Source organism: Chiloscyllium plagiosum, unplaced genomic scaffold (genome assembly GCF_037043375.1).
Source record: "Chiloscyllium plagiosum isolate Xiang-an unplaced genomic scaffold, Cpla_swu_hap1 HiC_scaffold_19, whole genome shotgun sequence".
Taxonomy (NCBI): Eukaryota; Metazoa; Chordata; class Chondrichthyes; order Orectolobiformes; family Hemiscylliidae; genus Chiloscyllium; species Chiloscyllium plagiosum.
The window spans coordinates 56456611-56476174 of NW_028270157.1; positions in this window are offsets into that span (position 1 = coordinate 56456611).

Consider the following 19564-nt stretch of genomic DNA (forward strand, 5'->3'; position numbering starts at 1 on the left):
CTCTTGTTGGAGATGGTCATTACCTGGCACGTGTGTGTGTGTGTGTGGTGCAAATGTTACTTGTTACTTTTAAGATCAAGCCTGGAAATTGTCTAGGTCATTCTGCATAGACTGCTTCAGTATCTGAGGGGTTATGAATGGTGCTTAATAATGTACAATCATCAGCGAACAACATCACCTCTAAACTTATGATGGAGGGTGGGTCATTGATGAAAGAGCTGAAAATGGTTGGATCTAGGAGATGGCCTGAGGAACTCCTACAGTGATGTCCTGGGATTGGTGATTGACCTCCATCAACTACAACCATGTAACTTTGTACTAACATGACTCGAGACATTGGAGAGTTTCCCCAGTTCCCACTGACTCTGGTTATGCTATGGTTCCTTGATATTATGCTTGATCAATGGCTAAGCTGATACCAAGAATAGTCACTCTTACCTCACCTTATTTTTGAGTTCATCTCTTATACCCATTTGGGCTTGAGTGCCTCGGTAGACTCCAAACTGAGTATTAGTGAGCAGGTTATCACTTCATTCAGGTCCCTGTTAACTGGAGGGCTTCTGTTGATAATACTGTGTAAGTCACTGCTATTCGTTGGATCCTGCAAGATTCAACTGCAACATTTCTCTAAAGGTATTCCTACTATATGCAAGTACACAAACACTGACAAAAATGTGTTTGCTTGTGCATTGAAGTTTGAATTTATCAATTTTTGCTCCACTGCATTAAGATATATGAGTTAGTAAACTAGAGACAGACTACTAGAATGGAACATTGTCTAGAAGTTCACAAGTTCTAGTAAGCCATAGTTCATACCACTTTTGTGACTCATTATATGGTCTGGAAACTTGTGTTTTCTCCTTCAAGCCACCAGTCTCTCTTAATTTTCCATCTCTTGTTATTCATTAATGGGCTTTGTGATTTTACTGAAGGCAAAGGAGAGTGTCAAGTTTGTGACCAAAGGCAACAAATTATACAGCAAAGTCGGCATGCATCATCTAATTAAACTCAATTGGCTGGGGTATTCTATTTCAATGTATCAGATCACAGTCTACATTTTGAGAGTGGACAACAATTAATGGGGTGATTGTTGACCCGGGTCAGATTAGAGTTAAAACTTCTAAATTAAGTGAAAAATCCGAAATAACTACTCAAGTCTCTTTTATACCTGAAGCAGGTTTACCAATAAGCAAGATGAAGAAAAGGAGTCCAAGCGAGAAGTCCTTGTAGAATTTGTGGCAAACCCTTTGTAGCTGTGAAAGAAAAATTTACATTTAATTTGCATTGAGCTTTGCTAATTGGCAGTGAAGTTCAGCTCTTAAAAACTGTCAGCACTTGCAGCAATATTTTATGGCATGTTTAAAAACAACTTACATTTGAAAACATATTCTGATTCTATATCTCACTATTAATCAACTTTCTATCAACCATGCATGTTATAGTCACCCGCGGTCTGAGGCTAAACCAGGCTGTGAGCAATCTTGCCATCCAACCCTGCCATCCAATTCGACCCCAACCATAAATTCTCTTCAGCATCTAAACCTAATAATTTCTCATTGTCCATTTCTGACCCCGCCTCAACTCATCTGCTGCTAAAACCCTTATCTCTGCTGTTCTTTCACTGTGGATTTGACTAATCCAAATTTGTTCTGGGTTGTCTCTCATTTTCCACTATTCATAAACTTGAGGTCATCCAAACTTCTGCTGCACAAATCGTAAATCACACGAGTTCCAGTTCACCGAACACCCTCACGCTGACTGACCTAAACTGACTCACTGTTCAGCGATGCTGCAGTTTTAAAATTCCTCCATTGCCTTGCCCTGCTTTTGAAATCTTCTCAGCCCTACAATACTCTGATATCTCAGCATCCCAACAATTTGGGGTCCTTGCTCATCCCTAATTTTAAATGCTTCACCTTCAGCAACCAAGCTTTAAACTCTGAATTTCAATTGTTATAATATCTCCCTCTGTGACTTGCTATCAAATTTTGTTTGGTATTGCTCCTACGAAGCAGAGTGGGCTATTTTACAATGTCAAATGCTAGTGCCTATCAATGGAAGGTTTTGTCATTGTAACTAATAATGGCTGAGGTATTCTGAGCTGATGACTTCTGTTATCATTGATGTGCAGCTACAGTTCAGTGGTAACTATTCCTCAGTGTTTGTGCGCCCTGTGAGAGTCTTACTGCTGCACTACAGATGTGAAGCTGATAATGGAAATTCAAATGGCAGTGCATTGTGGGGGGTATAAATTCAGAATGTATCCCCTGAACAATTGTGCTTTGTTCATCATACACACAACACTGACCTTTATTCTCAGTGGACTTGTATTAGCTATTTAAATCAAACTTTTCGGACATGTTATAACACACCTTCAGGGCAGGTAGGACTTGAACCTGGACTTCTGGCCCAGAGCTAGGGACAACACTATTGCACCATGAGACCATGTAGTCTTGCTACGTAATGTACAATTTAAATGCTAATTATATTTTGACACTTAGTCAAAATAGTGCAAAGGGATTCAAACAGTTGCTTCCAAAGACAAAAACTACAAATATTCATAATATAAAAAAAACATGGCAGTGCGAAAGTAAGAAGATACCACACTCAAGCAATAGGTTACAAAGTTATCCAGACAGTGAAATAAACTGAAAGCATGACATCTATTCGATAGAAATTTGCAATTTAAATCCTGCACATAAAAAGCTTCAAGATGGCTTTTCTGAAGGATAGGTTGATGCTGTTTCTATTGATCAGGAAAGCAACGATTGATTACAATTCAGAAAGAACTTTGATCTTCCTTGAAAACACAGTCTTCTGTACATGGCTGTAATATGTTAAAACCAATTACGATCTTTATGTGGGAGGCAAGGACACAGGCCAACAGCTCTTTAAAATCCAGAAATAGATGTTATACTATGAAACATTTAGCTTAGGACATAAAAGATTTTCTAAAGTGGAATTCTGCTCTCATCTGTGTTCAAATTGATTGTATCTGGTGACTCCTGAGTAGACTAAAAGAGTCATAGAGATGTACAGCACAGAAACAAACTCTTTTTTCAAACTTATCCATGCTGACCAGATATCCTAAATTAATCTAGTCCCATTTGCCAGCATTGGCCCATATCCCTCAAAACCCTTACTTTTCATATACCTGTCCAGATGTCTTTTAAATTTTGTAATTGTACCAGCCTCCACCACTTCCTCTGGCAGCTCATTCAATGCACACACCACCCTCCGTGCGAAAAAAGTTGCCCCTTAGCTCCTTTATAAATCTTTCCCCTCTTACCTGAAAACTATGGCCTCTAGTTTTGGACTCCCCCACCCCGGGAAAAGACTTTGTCTATTTACCCTATCCATGCCCCTCATAATTTTACAAATCTCTATAAGGTCACCCCTCAGCCTCCGATGTTCCAGGGAAAACAACCCCAGACTATCCAGCCTCTCCCTGTAGCACAAACACTCCAATCCTGGCAATATCTTTTCTGAACCTATTCAGGTTTCACAGCATCCTCTCTATAGCAGGGAGACCAGAATTGCATGCAGTATTCCAAAAGTGGTCTAACCAATGTCCCATACAGCTGCAACATGACTTCCCAGCTCCTATACTCAATGCTCTGACCAGGGCAAGCCTCTAGCCCACGACGGTTCATAGTACCAGAGAGAGGTTGAAGACTGTCACTACATGACAATTACCTGTGTAGTTGCTGACAGGACTTTAGCACTCTTCCTGTATTTCACCATGTTCTGCAATAATTAGCCTGGAGCTATTGATTTTTGCCACCTGTCTCCAGGTACCTGTCAGTCTTGGTAAACTTCCACTAAGACTTCTACTGAGACCTGGTGCACATCCAACATGTTCCTGAGAAAAAAAGTTCTTTCAGTAAAATTACAGAACAATCAGGAAGTAGGAACATCAAACTTTCTTCTCAGATACATATTCCATGGAAACATGTTGAAAATTACACCGAGCGTGTGGGCAAGGTTTCTGTTCCTGGTGAGATCAATGGGAAGCCTCCTAGTCTGATGTTAATGAGGCCCAGATATGTTATTAAGGCTGAAGGGTGCTTGTTGCACTTACAAAGTGAAAGTTGGTGTATGTTAAAATCAGCTCCTTTGTTTTAAAATTGCACATTAAGCAATGCAACAGACTTCAGCCATTACTAACAATCCTGTAATATCACCATAGCAGATGGTTGAATGTCATAGTTATGTGTACAAAAAACAATTTTCATAATTCCTGGTCAACTTAAAATCTTAATCCCATGGCTTTCAGATATGGAAAAAAAGTTGTTCTGCTTACACTTCTTGTGGGAAAAGAAAGGATCAGCCTTTTTGGGAAAAATCCAGGATTGTGTATAATCCATAATAATGCCATTAACCAAAAGATAATGAGGGTAAAAACCTCCTGACACCTGAAACACGTAAAACAAATCTTTAGCTTTTATTTGTTTTGAGGTGACGCTTTAGTTCTGTCAGAAAATCTCAGGACCAGTTCACAAAGACTGTAGGAAAGGAATACCAAACCCAATAATAAAAAGACATAGAGGAGGTTACCAGAAACATGCTCCAAAGAAGAGATTTGAAGATGAGGATAGAAATAAAGGTGTTCATACTGAAATTGCCATAAAAAGCAACAAGAAATACAAACAATGTCGATTTTCTTGAAGATGCTTCTAATCAACCACCATAAATTCCCTATCTATACCCCACCAGGTGCTTATCTCAACCTTTCTAGCACTAAAGATCCTCACTAATTAATTTGTTATCTACACCCTAACGTATTCAGTGCTTCCTACACAGATCTTTCATTTTTTACCCATGTTAATCTTCAGTTTATTCAATTTTTAAAAAAAATTCATTCACATGATGTGGGCATCTCTGGCCAGACCAACATTTATTACCCATTCCTAATTGCTTAGAGGGCATTTAAATGTCAACCACATAGCTGTGGGTCTGGATTCACTTGGCAGCCGGACCAAGTAAGGTGGCAGCTTCCTTTCCTAAAGGTCATTAGTGAACCAGATAGGTTTTTTCTGACAATTGACAATAGTTTTGTGGTTATCATTAGACTCCTAATTCTAGATATTTATTCTATTCAACTTCCATCATTTGCCATGGCAGGATTCAAACTGAGGTCTCCAGAACATCACCAGGGTACCTAGATTAATATTCCAGCAATAATACTGGGCCATCCTCTGTCTACTATGCTATATCTTCCCTTATCAATGAGGTGCACTGCCCTTACTGACTTACATTGTCCCTTCATTCTTCTAGTTCTTCAAATGTGATATTAATAGTTACTTGGTAGTATAAAACTCAAACATTGCTAAAAATAGATACAAAATTGAACATTTTCTGTCTTTCACTCAGCAGATTTGACACATAAGAAACCAAACCCAGAAAGGGAACACCAAAATCTACAGCATGAGAAAAGGATACTCATGAGTTAGAACCTGGTTGACCTACATATCTAGCATGACGTGGGCACTGAAACTTATATATCATATTGCTCATTTGTGTAGTTGGCAAAATATCATTTTGGCTTGAAATTCGCTATCACTTCACTGCAACTATGCAGTCAACATGTGAGTGCTTTTCTACATTAGCAGGGTGCTGCTATCAATCAAAAAAACATGGCATATAGGTTGTAGATTTCAATGTCTGGAGAATTATATCAAACAATATATACTTTTGACTGTTCACAGCAAGTAATACGCTAACCATGTTTAACCAGCCCATGTTTGAAAACCTTAGAAGACCGTGACCAACATCATGTTTGATTATGATACTGAACAACACTTACTGAAGAATCCTGACTCTGCTAAGAATTACATCAGAAACCAGGAATGTTAAGTTTATCGATCAGGCTCACCATGTGATACATCTGTACTTGGTAGATTCTACAAACATTCATAATCAGAATTCTGTTCATTGTTGGAGGTACTTGTCCATACAGTGCTTTTTTTTTCATTGAGGAACCCTGCTTCATTCTCCATGGCAATTCCCTGACCAATCAGAATCTACCTGCCTTTCTGTTTTAAAAAATTCTCAAGGTCAGGTTCGTAGGAGAGTAGTCTGACACAGAACAAACGACCAAGAGGCGAGACTGCTAGAATATGGGCATTTTATTCCCCGCAGTGTCGCACAACGGGTCTGGTTTATGCTCACTCTACATGTTACAAAAACTGGGAGCCGTCAGTTCTTGTAGAGCGGTTGCCAACAACCCACGCTCGGCGGTTAAACGTAACCCCGGAGCAGACTCACCGAACTGGAGACTTTTCCAGCTTTTTATTCTTTTCCAGATATAAACATTCATGTGAACAGCAGAGCAAGGCTAAAAAACACATTCCATTCTGGTTACATACAGATAAGAAGATTCACACGGGACTAAGCAACACCTCCATTCCGGTTAGATTCACACATGTATTGGGACATAATTTTTAACCGTTTCACCACATTCCACTGCTTGGAATTTTACACCACATTCCACTGCTTGGCCCAATACATGTGTTACATTATGCAATTCGTTTCAGTTAATTTCAGTTCAGTCAATTCAGTGTAGTTCAATTCAGCTCAGTTCAGGTCTGTTCAGTTCAATTCAATTGTGTTCAATTCAGTTCCGTCCATTTCAATTCAATTTAGCTCAGTTCCATTTTGTTCCGTTCAATTTGATTCACTTCAGTTCCACTCAGTTCAGTTCAGTTCAATCCCATTCAATTCTGTTAACTCCGCTTCAGCCTTTTGGACATGCCCACATCCTCCGCTGTACCCCAGGCAAGGGGTTCTTCGGCAGGACTGGGATCCTTTCTCAAACAAACTGCCACGTACATGCCCACATCCATGCCATCCCGGGACGGTCGGGACCTCCACAGTTTGTTCTTCTGGTTTCTTAGTCGTTTTCCAAAACATTGTTCTGTATCAAAATCTCTCCTCAATTGCGATTGACCCTGCTCGACTACGCCAAATGTTTTAAAAAATTCTCAAGGTCAGGTTCGTAGGAGAGTAGTCTGACACAGAACAAACGACCAAGAGGCGAGACTGCTAGAATATGGGCATTTTATTCCCCGCAGTGTCGCACAACGGGTCTGGTTTATGCTCACTCTACATGTTACAAAAACTGGGAGCCGTCAGTTCTTGTAGAGCGGTTGCCAACAACCCACGCTCGGCGGTTAAACGTAACCCCGGAGCAGACTCACCGAACTGGAGACTTTTCCAGCTTTTTATTCTTTTCCAGATATAAACATTCATGTGAACAGCAGAGCAAGGCTAAAAAACACATTCCATTCTGGTTACATACAGATAAGAAGATTCACACGGGACTAAGCAACACCTCCATTCCGGTTAGATTCACACATGTATTGGGACATAATTTTTAACCGTTTCACCACATTCCACTGCTTGGAATTTTACACCACACTTTCCTAAGTTTAATTTACAGTTAACAGTTTCTGTTGCATCTCCATTGCCACCCAAGTAATTATTAATACCACATTTGAAGGCCGTCTAGATTGGTCTACCCAATCCACACTCTCTTGTCATGTTGTATAAATTGATGTTTGCTATCCTGATGAGTGCAAGACAAAACCCTTCTATTTTTTCTTATCTCTGAAGCAATGTCTGAACTTGATATTCTTATTGTGTTTAGATACCATCATGGTTTTGCTCCTCTGTATCTCTGCTTTTACAAATCCCATCCCAAACTCTTCCTCTGCCAACTGAATCCTAATCTTATCACACAAGTTGAAAACAAAATGTTGTCCATCTTGACACTGATGACAACTTACCTTTTACGTGTTCCTACTATTTCATCATTTTATAACAATTATTATGAAAGGCGACCCATAAAGAACCTTAGTTAACGGTAATAATAGTTGCCAAATCTCAAATGATAATGGATAAAGAACATTACAGGAAGTCCCGAGTAGCAAATGGATTCTGTTCTTGAGTCCATTTGCAAGACTATTGGTAATCAAGTCGGAACACAATGCAGGATAGTATAAAGCAGCTGTTCAAAAGTACAGGAAATGTTTGTATGTGAAATCTTTAAAATTATACCCCTTTATAAGATCATGTTGGTAAGTGTGAGTGTTTGTAAGTCAAATGTTCATAAATTGGAGACCCCCTGTAATTAGGTTTTACTAGACGTACTAAAGATGTTGGCTCATGTTTTTCTTAAGTACATTTTGGCCATATCTTTTTCGAGCATTATGACTTAACAAGGCACTCAATATTTCAGAAATGCCTTTTCAGTCAGCAATTAACCAACTTGGTCACAGATTCTTCTTCCATAACTGCCACCAATGCTACTCTAGGTTCGGTTAACAGGAGATAAGACCATAAGATATAGGAATGGAAGTAAGGCCATTCGGTCCATCGAGTCCATTCCGCCATTCAATCATGGCTGATGGGCATTTCAACTCCACTTACCCGCATTCTCCCCATAGCCCTTAATTCCTTGTGACATCAAGAATTTATCAATCTCTGCCTTGAAGACATTTAGCGATCCGGCCTCCACTGCACTCTGCGGCAAAGAATTCCACAGGCCCACCACTCTCTGGCTGAAGAAATGTCTCCGCATTTCTGTTCTGAATTGACCCCCTCTAATTTTAAGGCTGTGCCCACGGGTCCTAGTCTCTCCGCCTAACGGAAACAATTTCTTAGCGTCCATCCTTTCCAAGCCATGTATTATCTTGTAAGTTTCTATTAGATCTCCCCTTAACCTTCTAAACTCCAATGAGTACATTCCCAGGATCCTCAGCCATTCCTTGTATGTTAGATCTACCATTCCAGGGATCATCCGTGTGAATCTCCGCTGGACACGCTCCAGTGCCAGTATATCCTTCCTGAGGTGTGGGGCCCAAAACTGGACACAGTACTCCAAATGGGGCCTAACCAGAGCTTTATAAAGTCTCAGTAGCACATCGTTGCTTTTATATTCCAACCCTCTTGAGATAATTGGCAACATTGCATTCGCTTTCTTAATCACGGATTCAACCTGCATGTTTACCTTTAGAGAATCTTCGACTAGCAATCCCAGATCCCTTTGTACTTTGGCTTTATGAATTTTCTCACCATTTTGAAAGTAGTCCATGCTTGTATTCTTTTTTCCAAAGTGCAAGACCTCGCATTTGCTCACATTGAACTTCATCAGCCATTTCCTGGACCACTCTCCCAAACTGTCTAGATCCTTCTGCAGCCTCCCCACTTCCTCAGTACTACCTGCCTGTCCACCTATCTTCGTATCGTCGGCAAACTTTGCTAGAATGCCCCCAGTCCCTTCATCCAGATCATTAATATATAACGTGACAGCTGCGGCCCCAACACTGAACCCTGTGGGACACCGCTTGTCACCAGCTGCCATTTCGAAAAAGAACCTCTTATCCCAACTCTCTGCTTTCTGTCAGACAGCCGATCCTCAATCCATGCCAGTAGCTCACCTCGAACACCATGGGCCCTCACCGTACTCAGCAGCCTCCCGTGTGGCACCTTATCAAAGGCCTTTTGGAAGTCTAGATAGACCACATCCACTGGGTTTCCCTGGTCTAACCTACTTGTCACCTCTTCAAAGAATTCTAACAGGTTTGTCAGGCACGACCTCCCCTTACTAAATCCATGTTGACTTTTTCTAATCCGACCCTGCTCTTCCAAGAATTTAGAAACCTCATCCTTAACGATGGATTCTAGAATTTTACCAACAACCGAGGTTAGGCTAATTGGCCTATAATTTTCCATCTTTTGTCTTGATCCTTTCTTGAACAATGGGGTTACATCAGCGGTCTTCCAATAATCCGGGACTTTCCCTGACTCGTGACTTTTGAAAGATCTCAACCAACGCCTCCACTATTTCCTCAGCCACCTCCCTCAGAACTCTAGGATGTAGCCCATCGGGGCCAGGAGATTTGTCAATTTTAAGACCTTTTAACTTTTCTAGCACTATCTCTTTTGTAATGGCAACCTACTCAACTCAGCCCCCTGACTCTCTTTAATTGTTGGGATATTACTCATGTCTTCCACTGTGAAGACTGATGCAAAGTACATATTAAGTTCTCCAGCTATTTCCTTATCTCCCATCACTAGCCTTCCAGCATCAGTTTGAAGTGGCCCAATGTCTACTTTTGCCTGTCGTTTGTTTCTTATGCATTGAAAGAAACTTTTACTATCATTTCTAATATTACTGGCTAGCCTACCTTCATATTTGATCCTCTCCTTCCTTATTTCTCTCTTTGTTATCCTCTGTTTGTTTTTGTAGCCTTCCCAATCTTCTGATTTCCCAGTGCTCTTGGCCACTTTGTAGGATCTCTCTTTTCCTTTGATACATTTCCTGACTTCCTTTGTCAGCCATGCCTGTCTAATCCCTCCCCGGATAACCTTTCTTTTCTTGGGGATGAACCTCTGTACTGTGTCCTCAATTATACCCACAAACTCCTGCCATTTTTGCTCTACTGTCTTCCCTGCTAGGCTCTGCTTCCAGTTGATTTTCGTCAGTTCCTCTCTCATGCCCTCATAATTACCTTTGTTTAACTATAACACCATTACATCCGATTTTGCCTTCTCTCTTTCAAACTGCAGACTGAACTCTACCATATTATGATCGCTGCTTCCTAAGTGTTCCCTTACTTTAACATCTTTTATAAAGTCTGGTTCATTACATAGCACTAGGTCCAGAATAGCCTGCTCCCTGGTGGGCTCCATGACAAGCTGTTCCAAAAAGCCATCCTGTAAGCGTTCCAAGAATTCCCTTTCTTTGGATCCACTGGCAACATTATTTACCCAGTCCACCTGCATATTGAAGTCCCCCATGATCACCGTGACCTTGCCTTTCTGACATGCCTTCTCTATTTCCCGGTACATGTTGCGCCTCTGGTCCTGACCACTGTTAGGAGGTCTGTACATAACTCCCATTATGATTTTTTTGCCTTTGTGGTTCCTCAATTCCACCCACAGAGTCCACATCATCTGACCCTCTATCATTCAGTGCCATAGATTTAATTTTGTTCTTAACTAACAAGGTCACCCCGCCCCCTCTGCCCACCTCCCTGTCTTTTCAATAAGTTGTAAATCCTTGCATGTTTAACTGCCAGTCCTGACCCCCCTGCAACCATGTCTCTGTGATGCCTACCACATCATAATCATTCATGATGATCTGTGCCGTTAGTTCATCTACTTTGTTACGAATGCTACGAGCATTCAGGTAAAGTGCCTCAATGCTAACATTCTTATCATTAGAGATATTGGAAGTCATAAGATGTCCTAAGTTATCCTTCCTTTTTGTTGCATTCCTAATCTGCCTCAAGGTTAAATCCACCTGCATACATGCTATACTCCTGCTTATCTTTCCATTTAACTCCATACTCCCTGTTGCTTTCACTTTCCCTTCCCCCCAACTCAGAAGTTTAAAGTCCTACTGACCACCCTTTTTATCCTCTTCACTAGAACATTGGTACCAGATCGGTTCAGATGGAGACTGTCCCAACGGTACAGATCCCCCCAGTTCCAAAACTGATGCCAATGCCCTATGATATGGAATCCCTCTTTCACACACCAATCCCTTGGCCATGTGTTTACTTCCCTAATTTTCTTATCCCTATGCCAATTGGCATGTGGCTCGGGCAGTAATCCGGAGATTATGACCCTTGAGGACCTGTACTTCAATTTTCTTCCTAGTGCTTGATAATCCCCAAACAGGTCCTCCACCCTAGCTTTGCCTATGTTGTTCATCCCAACGTGGACCACAACAACTGGATCCTCCCCCTCCCGCTCTAATATCCGTTCAAGCCGGTTGGAGATGTCCCGCACCCTGGCACTGGGCAGGCAACACACCTTGCGAGACTCCCGATCCAGCTTGCATAGGATACTATCTGTCCCCCTAATTATAGAGTCCCCTATAACAACTACTTGTCTTTTTGCTCCCCCCTCTTGAATGGCCTTCTGCACCATGGTGCCTTGGTCAGCTGGCTCATCCTGTCCAGAGCCCTTTCCCTCATCCTTATACGGAGCAAGAATCTCATACCTGGTGGACAAGGTCAAGGGCTGAGGCTCCTGCGCTCCTGAACTCAAGTTCCCCCTGCCTGCCTCACTTACAGTCACACTCTGATGTCCCAGATCACTGACTGAATGTGAATTACTTAATCTCCCAGGTGTGACTGCCTCCTGAAACAAAGCATCCAGGTAACTCTCCCCCTCCCGGATGTGCCGCGATGTTTGAAGCTCAGATTCCAGATCATCAACTCTCAGCCAGAGTTCTTCCAGCAACCAACACTTGCTGCAGATGTGGTCACTGCCATTCACAATGGGATCAGCCAGCTCCCACATCACACAGCTACAGCACATCACCTGCCCAGCCATTTCTGCTTAGTTAATTACTTTATTACTTTGTATAGGTTTGAGTTGAATACTTTCTGATACCTCTCTGCTATAGTCTTTTTCTAAAAACCAATTAATAGATAAACCATAAAAAGTAAAATTTTAACCATTCACCGATAAAGAAATAGAAAATCCTTACATTAACAAACCAGAGTCCTATTTTTGGTTAGAGGAAGGTGGGGGGGGGGGGGGGGGTGATTTGGGAAACACAACACGTGTAGTGTATCATGTTCTGCCACTGCCCAGACATATTACCGGCAGTCCCTGGTCGTCACTCCCGCTCTTCCTACTTGCTAACTAGGTTAGAGGAGGAGGGTGGGTGGGAGACACTACAGTAGTAGAGTCTCGGGTTTAGCCGCCTTGCTGATATATATGGTCACTGCTTTCCTTCCCGGCTGTCCCTCTGGTCCACGTTAATTCCTCCGCTGCTCCCGCTCCTTCTCCGCTGCTGCTCGCACTGAGCATAGCATTAATTTCCCTTCACAGTTCAGATTGTCTTCTTGTAAGTCATTTCATGCAAAAACCCTGCACCCTCTATTGCCAATGCATTTTAATGAGAGGCAGAACTGGAAATTTAACCTGTGGCAATGACTAACTACAACGTCAAGTTGGAAAACAGACCCCCTACCATCTGTGTGAACAGTCCTTATACATGTTTTATTATTGACAGATGCACAGTATAACAACTTCTTCAGAAATGTACATTTAAGTTCATCGACAAGCAATTATGCAATTGTACTATTTAGATTTAGATTAGATTACAGTGTGGAAACAGGCCCTTCGGCCCAACAAGTCCACACCGACCCGCAGAAGCGAAACCCACCCATACCCCTACATTTATCCCTTACCTAACACTACGGGCAATTTAGCATGGCCAATTCACCTGACCCTGCACATCTTTGGACTGTGGGAGGAAACCGGAGCACCTGGAGGAAACCCACGCAGACACGGGGAGAACGTGCAAACTCCACACAGTCAGTCGCCTGAGGCAGGAACTGAACCCGGGTCTCTGGCGCTGTGAAGCAGCAGTGCTAACCACTGTGCCACCGTGCCGCCCAAACTGCAAGTAACTTAAAACCAAAAAGAGAACCTAATTGCTGGAGACTGAAGTCACATTATAATGGCAGCCAATTAAGCACTGACCTCCTATTCCCACAGTAATAAGTGTGCTCAGAGAACTCAACCTTTTTATCATATATGAAGAAATATTAATCACATTCTGTCCAAAGTTTAATTTGGCAAGGAGTTCTTGCTAACACAGAAATAGTCTGTTAACTAACAGATTCAGCATTGAGTGCAATTTTTTTTTAAAGTATGTTGCCTGACCAGTAACAACTCCATACTAAACTTGATGAGGGACTTCAAGATATTATCCTGACTTCAGAAGAGTAATATTCACTGTTCAGCTTTGGTCCTATTGAAGCCACATAGCCTCGATCTGTATCCTAAAATTACTGTTTGCAGTAATTCCCAAAATGACTTCAAAAACTACACTTACTTTTAGAAATCAGCCAGGGTTGATAAATGTTGAAGCATTCTTTTAAGTCTGACTCCTTAGTCAAGCAAAGCCGATTGAAGAAATGGTTTTAATCTAGAACTGCAATTGAATACACTGATGAGCCCTTGATACATTTCTTAGCATGTAAGGGAGATAAAATGCTCCTCACAGTGTCTTCACAAAACCTTTGAAAATAGGATCCTTTCCCAAAGTTAAAATGATTTTATATAATCAGGATGTGACCCAAAGAGTCATTAGATCTTAAATAAAATCAAAAGGCAATTATTTTGACATCAAAACACAAATGGAATTCCTCCCGATCAGAAGTTCATTCAACATTTAATATTATCGTAGAAGCTTCAGATTAGAATTTAAAATATGATGAGTTGAAAGAATATATTTGGTTAGTAAAAAGAAAAGCCCTGAAATTGTAATAACAACACATTGTCTGAAAAACTCATTAGTAATCATTTAGTGGAGGGATGAATGTGACTAATTTAAATTAGGTTTTAACTCTGCCGGCTAAGCAGTCAAATTACAGATGATTCTGTAATACCAAAGCATAATTTCTTGACAACATCTTATTTTTTCAGTGATTAAAATGAATTATTACACTTGATGTGTCACCCCAATGGTCCAAGATTCTTGTAATCTTCTTCAATCACTTTTATTGATGCTTTTTCTCTGCTGTTTTGAAATATGTCTGAAAAGCTGTTCTGTTTGAGAGATGGCAGTTAAACTGTTTTATACTGTAAAATTAAAGTTATTTCAAAAGTAAGCTTAAAAGCTATGACTGAAAATATTAATGGTCAAAGCTTTGAAGGAGTCATATGATATGCTTCTGTCCTCAATCGTAAGCCAGTAACACAATCAAAAGAAATAGGTTTGCATGGGGCAAACATAAATTAATTTCATAGAAATAGTATTCATTTAAGCACGGTGGCTCAGCGGTTAGCACTGCTGCCTCACAGTGCCACAGACCTGGGTTCAAGTCCAGCTTGGGGTGACTGTGTGGAGATTGCACGTTCTCCTGTATCTGCATGGGCTCTTCTGGGTGGTCTAGTTTCCTCCCACAGTCCAAAGGTGTGCAGGTTAGTTGGATTGGCAGTACTAAATTTTCTTTTTGTGTCCACAGACATGTAAGTTAAGTTGATTAGCCATGATAAATGTGGGGTTATGGGGATAGGTTCGGCGGGGCAGGATCTGGGGAGTTCTTCAAAGGGTTTGTGTAGACTTGATGGACCAAATGGCCTCTTTCTGTACAGTGGGAATTCTATAATGTATGGTTCTTCAATAGTACATGCAAATTTCAGTGATAAATTTGCCCTATTAGAAAATGATGACTAAGATATTGAGCTTGTGGGGGATATATTAGAATTGGGTGCAGGAATTGTAGAATTGTGGAATTGTCAACATCGATTTTATGGTATTTTCTGCACGCAGCCATATGTTCCCCCCCCCCCCCCCCCCCTCCATGTGCTGTCCACTGGTTGCACAGATAGATAAGCAGCCTAATGTCATTAGTAACTCGCAATACTTAAACTTAGCCTGCAGTTCTTACAGAGGAGCTACACCAGAATTGGTACAATGCTGGGAATCATTTAGATGAAGAATTTGGCCAGGGAAAGCGAGAAACCTGGCTGGCCAGAAGACAGAGAGGCACCTAACATTTATTAACTGTAGGCATTGGTGGAGAAGTTGGAAAGGAGGAGATACATGTGCTGCATACACTCACACACATTGGGGTGAAATTGTATATTCCATTTCCATCTGTATTTGAAAGCAGAGGAACATCTAAAGCAAGTATCCAGTCTACTAGTTTCCAAATGACCCCTACAACGTCTCCTCCATATTATGAAGTGAGTAAGGCTTCACACTATCCACTGTACTTCAGCCTATTGAGGATATGAAGATTTTTACCATTGGTTCATGGGATGTGGCTATCAATGGCTTGATCAGCTTTTATTGTCCATCCCAAACTGCCTTAGAGAAGGTGATAGCGAGTTTCCTTGAACTGCTACTGTACTTGGGAAGTGAGGAAACCCAGAGTGCTGTTAGGAAGGGAGTGTGTGGCTTGCAGGAAAACTGACAGGTGGTGGCATTTCCATGTATTTGTTGCCCTTGAGCTTCTAGGTTGTAGAAGTCATGGATTTGAGGTGCTATCAATAAAGGTACTGCTGTGCATCTAGTAGACTGTACACATTACTGCCAAGGTATGTCAGTGATGAAGGGAATGAATGTTGAAGGTGTTGGATTGGGCGCCAATCAATTGGGCTAGATGGTGTCAAGACTGCTGAGGAGTTTTGGAACTGAAGCCAATCAGGCAAGTGGACAGCATTCCATCACACTCCTGACTTACACCTTGTAGATGGTGGAAAAGCATTGAGGAACTGATTAGTGTTCTAATTTTTCTTCTGATACAGCAATATGTTTAGTTTGGGAAGGCGGGAGTAAGGCCAAGTAGAAAAGCAGGCTGCAGGAACTAAATACTGACAGGAAGTCCCACCTTCAAATTGAGAATACCCTCCATTGTGTTATGTGCCACTTCTACTGCTAAATAAGATAGACTTCAAACTAGCATATCAAGACCAGGCATCCATGGGGTATTGTGAGGCATGAGGCATGGCATGAATCCTCCATTTTGGCTACCAAAAGGTGGGATTCTGAGCCATAAAATGTAGGGAAGTCCTCCAGTTTGGCAACAAAAAGCAGCAGAATAGCTATTGCTGAAAATAAAGGTCTTTTAAGCAACCAAAATATATAATCACATTAAGAAGACATGATCTTAGAAATGATATTGCCAGGAAGACTTTAATTCTAGAACTGGACCCACTGACCTTTATTGGTCAGGGAATTGACTACAAGAGTCAGGGTGTCATGTTGCAGCTTTATAAGACTTTGGTTAGGCCACACTTAGAGTATTGCATTCAATTTTGGCCGTCACATTACAGGAAGGATGTGAAAGGTTTGGAGAGGGTGCAGAAGACATTTACCAGAATGCTGCCTGGATTAGAGGGTATGAACTGTAAAGAGATGCTAAAAAAAAATGGTGGAGACTGAGGGAAGACTTGATAGAATTCTGTAAAATTATGAGATGAATAGACAAGGTTGACGGTCAGAGTTTTTTTTTCCCAGAGTTGGAATGTCTAAAATTAGGGGGCATGCATTTAAGACGAGAGGGGAAAAGTTCAAAGGAGATATGAGAGAGCGGTAGGAGTCTGGAACATGCTGCTGATGGAGGCAGATATGATTCGGGCATTTATAAGACTTCTGGAGAAGCACAACAATATGTGAAGAATGGAGGGATATGGACCAAGGGCAGGCAGAAGGGATTAGTTTAATTTGACATTATGTTCAGCATAACATCATGGACTGAAGAGCCTGTTCCTGTGCTAGACTGTTCTGTGTTTTGTGTTCTATGTTCTATAAAGCACAGAAATGGACACCTTGGAGAAAACAGTTTTTGAGATTTGGTGTCGCTTCCAAATTAGATACTAAATTATAAGCTGAATAGGTAAATGTTATTTTGTAGATAACTGGGAGGATGGCTGATGATGTAATTTACCAAGAGTTAAAAAAACAACCAATGCTTTTGAAGAGGTAATGAAAGCCTTCAAAGTTATTTCAACCTCAGAACTAATAAAATGACTGAAAACACAAGGGACCTACAGATCTCAGACTATCAGGAAGGAATCAAAGTTGCTTATCTTCAACCCTATGAGAATAGTGACACAACTAGATCAGCTGAATTTCTGAAATCAGAGACTTGGGAAAGCTAAGTGATGTGGAAGCCGTAAATGTAATTATACATACAAATGTAGCACATTAAAGAAATAAATGCTGGGGGAGATGCAAGAAATGGATTTGAAAGGGGTAGTGCTGAGGAAAGCCATAGACACTACCCACTATGATGATATCAAATGGATTTGAGAGCAGAATAAATTAGAATTTTGAAACAACAAGACCTGGCCCTCCATAAAGTCATCGTATAATCTCTATTATATCACTGTAACCATAACCAGTTGCTAATATGCAATAAACATTACCTTGTTAACAACAAGAAACTCCTCTAGTTAGACTTTTTCTAGGTAATGGCTTTCCTTTACCAGACTGGAATAAGCAGGGCCTCTACATAAAGAAAATAGTGGCAGTAACCCTTCAACATGAGCAGCAGTTCATACAGCTGGAACACCCATACCACAGATCAAAGCTGGGTCTCGTATCTCTATATTCATAGAAATCCCTACACTGTGGAAGCAGACCATTTGGCCTATCGAGTCTACACTGACCCTCCAAAGAAGAGTATCCCACCCACACACACTGCTCCCCAATCCTGTAACCCGGCATGTCTCATAACTAATCCTCCTAATTTACACATTCCAGGACAATATGGGCAATTTAGATTGGCCAATCCACCTAACCTACACATCTTTGGACTGTAGGAGGAAACCGGAGCACCTGGAGGAAACCCATCCAGGAGTGGGGAGAATGTGCAAACTCCACATAGACAATTGCCCGAGCCTGGAATCAAACCCAGGTCCTAGGTGCTGTGAGGCAGCAGTGCTAACCACTGAGCCATCGTGCCAGGACATCACAAAAGTTTTCTCCAGCTGGCACAATTTGTGGCTATGGTCACCCACCAGATGACTGTTGAGTGAGTGAAACTCCTTTCAGTTTAAGTCCATGATAGAACCGGCAGGAGGTTCTCCACAGAGACTGAACATTCTCTAAGGAAACTAAAACCATGACAAATTTCAAGCTCTGTTCAACCAAATACTTCAAGGTTTGTCCAGAGTGGTCGAGTCAGCAAATTGTTGTGTCTGGATATCAATGGCCTGACTCTCGTTGAATGCCTGCTAATTCTGAACACGTGTTACGGATCCTGTCACCAGCCGATTGCCCTTGTTAACCAGAGGTATGTCACAGTGTAACACCTGGAATGGAAGACAACAGCTAACAAATCCATCACAATCCCTGCCAGGATATTGGGCATTGACTGGCACAATTCATGGCTATGGTCACCCACCAGATGACTGTTGAGTGAGTGAAGCCCCTTTCAGTTTAAGTACATGATAGAACTGGCAGGAGGTTCTCCACAGAGACTGATCCTTCAATAAGGAAACTAAAATTCTCGTTAACAGCTAAAAAGGTAGCATGGCAAGGTTTCGTATCTTGAGACTATTCTGTAACACATGACATTCAATGCGTTTTACAGAGTAGTCACAAAGAACTTCAAAAGACTAAAACCATTCCAAAGTCAGGGCTTTTCAGATAATGCCATGATAATCATAAAATATGGACTACTGACATTTTAATGTAATCACTTGCTGCCAGCATAATTTGCTTCAATATATTAGCTCAAGTAATATATACCACAAAGAGACAGGCACATATTGAGTCAGAGATCTGAAACTTTATTGACAACTAACCATGTACACTAGTTGTCATAGTCCCAGAGGCTAGAGTGGGAACTGAACCTGCACTGTGGGGTTGTTTAGCTCAGTAGGCAGGTCAGCTGGTTTGTGGTGCAGAGTGACGGCATGAAATTTCAGACTTACATATGTCGTTTGGCTTATCTGGGTCCATAGATTACTATTAACCTATAGATGTATCTGATTACTGGCTGCTTCCTGAAACAGACCACTGGCTACTAACAGAATATATGATGTATAATATGATCTATTCCTTCTGCAATACAAG